The sequence below is a fragment of the Struthio camelus genome, chromosome W (genome assembly GCF_040807025.1).
Source record: "Struthio camelus isolate bStrCam1 chromosome W, bStrCam1.hap1, whole genome shotgun sequence".
NCBI classification, from domain to species: domain Eukaryota; kingdom Metazoa; phylum Chordata; class Aves; order Struthioniformes; family Struthionidae; genus Struthio; species Struthio camelus.
In genome coordinates, this window is record NC_090981.1 from 17,649,771 (window position 1) to 17,655,770 (window position 6,000).

The 6,000-nt window shown below is 54.2% G+C and overlaps 1 protein-coding gene across 2 annotated transcripts in view; it reads right to left on the reverse strand.

Annotated features, from left to right (window-relative positions):
- LOC138060850 (tyrosine-protein kinase transmembrane receptor ROR2) overlaps window positions 1–2,696 on the reverse strand; it is a 149,624-nt gene extending 146,928 nt beyond the window's left edge. Inside the window, exon 1 of one of the 2 annotated variants that reach the window (XM_068925435.1) lies at window positions 2,602–2,696. The gene's annotated coding sequence lies outside the window, so the exon portion shown is untranslated. Of the gene's footprint in view, window positions 1–2,184; window positions 2,285–2,601 lie in introns of those variants that run through there. The other variant, XM_068925438.1, reaches the window with a different exon arrangement.
- Between the last annotated feature and the right edge of the window lie 3,304 nt (window positions 2,697–6,000).

Genomic DNA, 6,000 nt, shown 5'->3' on the forward strand with positions numbered 1-6,000 from the left:
AGGCACTTGAAGCACATTTGGCATCTCTCCCGCAGATAGCTACAGCCGGAGGAAACAGGAAAGGGCATCGGCAAGGCAAGGGGAGCAGGAGGAGGGCAGAGGTGCGGGCCTGCTCGCACGGCCTCGGCGCTGCGCGGGTCCCCGCCGCCCCGCAGGACGCGGCGCTGCCAGCGGCGGCGCCTCCCGCCTTTGCGCGGCCACCAGGCACCGCCGCCTCAGCGGCAAACGCTGGGCGCTACCCCTCGCCGCCCCCCCCCCCCGCCCCGGATCCCCTGCGGGGAGCCCCCCCCTCCTCCTCTTCCTCCCCGGGGGGGCAGGCACTTGGGAGGGCAGAAAGGAGCTGGAAATGGCAGACGCCTAAACTTCTGTGTATGCATGGGCGGCCGGGGGGGGCCAAGCGCCTGCGGGGCGGACGGGTCTCACCGTTGCTAGCGAACTGCTCTGGGTGGGAAACGATCCCCGGGGGAAAAAAGGGGTGAAGGAGGCTCGGTTCCCGATCTGAGGAAAACCTTGCAAGAGCAGAAACCCCTTGGCAATCCCGCACACCGTCCCGCTGAGTCCTGACAACACATCCAGCTGCTCGGGGAAAAGGGAAGAAAAGCGGGGACGGGATCTCACTTTACAGCCCGTCAGGTTGGCGGCGGCCGCGGGAGGAGCCGCGGGCTTTGCCCGCCGTCCCCGTCCCGTCCCCCTCCCGCCCCGGCCGAGGAGCCCCCGCGGCCGGGACCCCGCGGCAGGGCACGCCGTGCAATTTGTTAGCGGGGCCCCCTTCAAAGGGAGCCATAAAGGCCCTAGGAAAATAAACGCCACGGGAACTGCCCCCAAATCCGCGAGGTGTAACACGCTCTCGGCCTGCCCTCCCCCCGGAAAGAAAAAAAAACCAAACCAAAACAACAACAACAAACAAAAAAAAACCCCAACCCCTCTGAGGTTTCTGCTGACTCTCTCTCTTCACTGTAGTGCAACAAATGGCAAGACCCAGGACCCCGGAGCTGAATAACAGGAAATATAGGCATCTGTCACCTCCCGGGGAGAGGTAAATGGATTAGCGAGAGCAACAAAGGGAAGAAAAGCCCTTTCAAACGTGCAATTGATTAACAAGTCCCCTCTAATCTGCAGCATCACTGTTTTTCCTTAAAGACATCATCGGTCTCCTCCTGCACTTCGGCGCAATTAAGTTAAAGGCAGGAAAGGCGAGGGAGAACTGCCCGCTCGCCCGCCGGGCTCTGGCACTGCCCGGCAGAGGAGGGGCAGGGGAAGGGTCACAAACCTGGCTGGAAGTGGTGCCTCCTGTCATTCCTCCTTCAGGCCCTGGGCAAAGCGCCCCGGGAAGGAGCCTGTGAGCAAAGTTTTATCTGCTGCAAAGGAGGAGAGGGCAATTTTCCAGAGAATGGTTTCACGACAGATCAAAGAGCTGAACCCGGCAGCTCCTACCTCCCCAGCGCATTTCACATCCCAGGAAAAATGAAAAAGTGAAACCTCTCCCTTTCTGCCCTGAAAACACCACATAGCTTAAACGTGCGTGGAGAGAGAAGGAGGGGAAAAGGAAAAAAAAAGTTTATGCGGCTTTTTTCGCAGGAACTGTAACTCTTACAGCATCGCGGCTCTCCAACCGCGCCCGCTCCCCGAGGTCCCTCTAAATCACGGCGCGGGACCCGGGGATGCCGAGCAAGACTGAGCACTGTTCAGCCGCCGCTGCCACGGCGCAAGGTCAGATGTTAATAAGGGCAGTTTATTTAGCCCTAAAAGCCATCGCGGACCTCCCTGAGCCGAGCCTTGGCGTTTCCCCAGCGCGAAGGCTGCCCTCCTCTGCCCCTGGGGGTCGGCCAGGTACCCGCGGGACGTGGGACCCTCCGAAGCACAAAAGCACACAAGCAAGAGACTCGGGGCTGAGCCTCCATCAAGCAAGCACCGTGGCTGCCCCCTCGCCCACTCAACTTTAATCCTCCCCCCCCTCCTCGTTCCCGCTGGGATTCTGGCAACACTCAACAGCCCAAATAATAACACGTTATTATAAGCACTCCGAGGGGAGGGCTGGAGGGCGGGCGGAGGGAAGGAGGGAGGCTCCACACTCAGTACTATCCACCCTGGGCAACAACAAAACCCCGAACTTTCCTTTGTTTTCTCCTCCTTTCCCTTTCCACCCCCCCCCCCGCTCCCACCCCCACGCCGATCGCCACCAACCAGCCTCGGCGGGCAGAGGCGGCCGAGGAGAGGCACAGCAGAGCCGGCGATGCACTTGGGGCAGGAGTTTTAGCGAGCCCTCCTCAGCGCAGCCACCGCTGCCCTCGCCCCTGCCAACCCCCGCCCCCCTCGTAAAATGCAACATCAGGTTTCGATTTTGCAAAGGAGAACAAAAAAAAAAAAAAAGGGGGGGGGGAAGGGGAAAAAAAAAAAAAAAAGACATCAACCAGCAAGTGGGGATGCCGGAGGCTCCGCCAGCCCCGAAGGGATAGGCACGACTCTGGAAACAAGCGCAGCTTTCCCCGCCTCCTCTCTCCCCGCACACCCCTTTCCGAAAAGCAGCAGCAGCAGCAGCATCCTCCGGCCGCAGATGCCGCGTCCCGCCCCGCGCAGCCCGGTGGCGGCGGCGCTCCTTACCTGCGGCGCGGCAGCGCAGGAGCGAGGCGGCCGCCAGCAGGGCCAGGAGGCGGCCCGCCGCCCCCCGCCGCCCCGCCGGCCCCGCCGCCGCGGAGACCATGCTGCCGGGCGGGGGCTGCGCGGCAGGGAGCGCCGCCGCCGCGGGGCGGTCGGTGCCTGTCTGGCGGAGGGTGCGCGGGCGGCCAGCGGGGTGCCGGCCCGGCGGCGGCGGCTCGGCGCTTCGGCAAACTTCGCCCGGGCGGCGGCGGCGGCGGCTGGCGGTGGCCCCGGCCCCGCCGGGCGGGGAGGTGCGGCGTGTGCAGCCGGCCCTGGCACCGCCGGCCCTGCGCTCCCGCTAGCGGACTGTCCCGACTGGGGGCGGAGGGAGCGGCCCTCCTTTCCCCTCCTCCTCCTCCTCCCCCAGCATCCCAACGTCACTGGGGACAAATCCGACACAGGGGAGGGGAGAGGCGCGGACGGCCCCTGCGCTCCGGCACCCTCTGCCGGGGGGCCGGGCCGGGGCAGCCCCCCCCGCCCTCCTCTGCCCCGCACGGAGGGCAGAGGGGCTGCAGGTCGGAGCCGCGGTGGTCCCCCCGCGAAGGAGCGAGCCTTGCCTCCGAAAGCTGCGGGAGCCTTCCAGCTTCCTCAGAAAACGATCCCAAAAAAAATTCCCGGGGGGGGGGGCGGGGGGAAACCAAAAAACCGGCCGACCCCTCCTCTTGCTGCCTCGCCTCCTTCCTCTTCGCCGCAAAACTGACGCCTCTTGCACCCGCACCGCAGCCAGCGATCGAAACCCCTTTCTCTTGCCCCCGAAACGCCCCGACGCCTTAGCACTGCAGCACCTACTCCAAGAGGCAAGTACGGCCCCGCTGGCATCCTCTCCTGAGCCCCCTGCTGCTGCCTTTTTTTTTTTTTTAATTACAATCAAATATCAAAAATAAATTTTCCTTTCTATCCTTACGGGGTAGGAAATGGTTCTGTTACCCTAAATTTCTCATGTGAGAGAAGGACATTCTGAGCACAGCGTAAATAGGCTTTCCGAAATCCTTTTCAGTTCACATTTTTGCAGTTTGAAGAAATCAGTCCACTAGGATAATGCAGAACCACGAGCAGCCATCTGTTAGCTACCGCTAACAGACTCTCCAAACTCTCCAAAAACATCTCTCTGCCATATTAGTGACACCTGAATATTTTTTGTATTTAAATGTAAATGTATTTATACTGCAAAATGCAGTCAGAGGCTTTCTATATAAACACAATGTTCCTAACTGCTTAGGTTTTATTTCTAAGGATTTGATGCTGAGTGGTGCTGAATACATACAAGTTGTTCCCTAAATCAATCTCTAAATTTACTTTTCTTGCAATAAGATTTGTTTTGAATGAAATTTCCTCCTTACCTCAAAGAAAGGGAAACAGTGCAGCTCTTTGCGCTCCTGCATCCAGTTTCTTGCCTCTCAGGTCTCCAGTTCCATACTGAAAACTCTTCTGGCACCTACAGATGACAAAGGGGGGCCCTGATCCCTCTTCGGTAGAAGCGTAGGACTATCTGACTGAATCCAGTCCCTTGCTATCACAGCAACACATTTTATAATCCCTTTCATAAACACACGAAACTTAATTTAGGAGTAGTGAGGATCTTTTTTTAAGCTCCACTCTTGATTAAAAGGCTACTCCGGACCTTGCATCTTTGACAGTTAGGAGCCTATGCCTAGTTTCCAGCCTAAATTTATTCATGACCAGTATATGTCCCTTATCTCTTGTGCCACTATTATCTTCTTGCATAAGCAGCTTCCCAATTACCCTCTCTATTGCATAAAGTGACTAGAGTAGCTCTTCAGCCCTCATTTTGTTACACTAAACAAGCCTAAATTTTCTAATCTCCTCTGAAATTACTGATTCTTCATTCCCTGATCACCTTAGTCTTTCTCCATGCATTTTTGGCAGTCTGATTTTTAATCTTTCTGAACATGCACGGCTGGAGCTGTGCACAGCACTGGAGATAACTTCCCTCGCAAAGCACTTGTATTTTCCTTTCTGTGCTGACAAGACTCTCTGATACATCCTGAAGATTACATCACCTTTTTAACTTACAGATTGATCAGCTAGAAAATGTGCATCCTTTTCTTCCTCTGCTGTTTCCAATGTATACCTAACAGCAGAGAATAACTGCAAAAACTTCTAAATGTCTGGCCTGGCAATTTCTTCCCACCCCCGGTCATTATTTTGCCATACTTGACACTAGCTACATGTAGCCACTGCATTTGCTACTTTCCAGTTATCTGGTACTGCATTTGTTCCAGTAGATTAATTAGTGAAAACAACAACAACAACAACAACAACAAATCAATTAAACAAAAAAGCATAACCAGGCCTACAACTGAATGCGTTGCTTCTCCTTTCCCCCATTATTTTCTTCCAGAATTCTGGCAATATCTGCTGTTTGGTTGTGATGATAAGCATGCTGCTTCTTAGGTGCTAGTGGAAAGGCTCCTTAAAGGTTATCACGGAGCTGGCTATAACCTGCAGCGCCAAGTCCTTTCACACCAGATCTGATGAACCAGGTTACTCCTCACCACAGTAATACCAGCTAGGGCAACAGGACATCGTCGCCTCTGTTCTAGTGCAGGGCAGTTGATGAACTCAGTACACAAAGGAGTGTGCTCAGGAGGCTGAGAGAGAGTGCTGCAACCTGTGACTATTTCAGCAAAGTTTAATCAAGTAAAACACACACAGCAGTTACCTGCCTAAAGCCTCACAAGATCCGAGTCTGTGTTCCTCTGGCACTTACGATTGTTCAGCTGAGTTTCTTACCTTGCAAACATGGTAAGTGGATAAAACTGTTTGCATAAAATTAGTATATGTTTTGCACAATCCTCCATAAAAATAATACTTTGCTTTTTTTCTCTGAGGCTCTTGAAGAATCTTACAAAATAATTAGGATACGGATCTAAGCAATTTTTGCATTTGGGAATTAATTAGCATTTGACAGAAACTTAAGCTGTAAATTATTACTCTGACTTGCCAGGGGAAACTGAGGTTATGAAGGCTAAAGTACTTGACCAAGTCAGATATTGAACATTGAAGTCTCCTTCATAGCCACAAAAGATTTTGTCACAGACCGCAAAAACCTCCATTTCATATTTCACTGATGAATATGCATGCAGGGAGAATCAGTTGGCAGAGCTGAGGTGAAATCACTACAGTGAAGAAACCACAGAACAAATTCTTGCGCTGATTGTAGAAAAATATATACAACAAGCAGAGAAGGATGGGCAAGCATACATTTCTTCTCGGTTTGTTCATCCTACTGATGTAAGCCATGAGAGTGCTTACTGGTGTTCTGTAGCATATGGTCCCAAACTGTTTTGTCACTGTTTGTCAAAGAAAAAGCTGTCCGTGTATTTGTTTGCACGACCATAT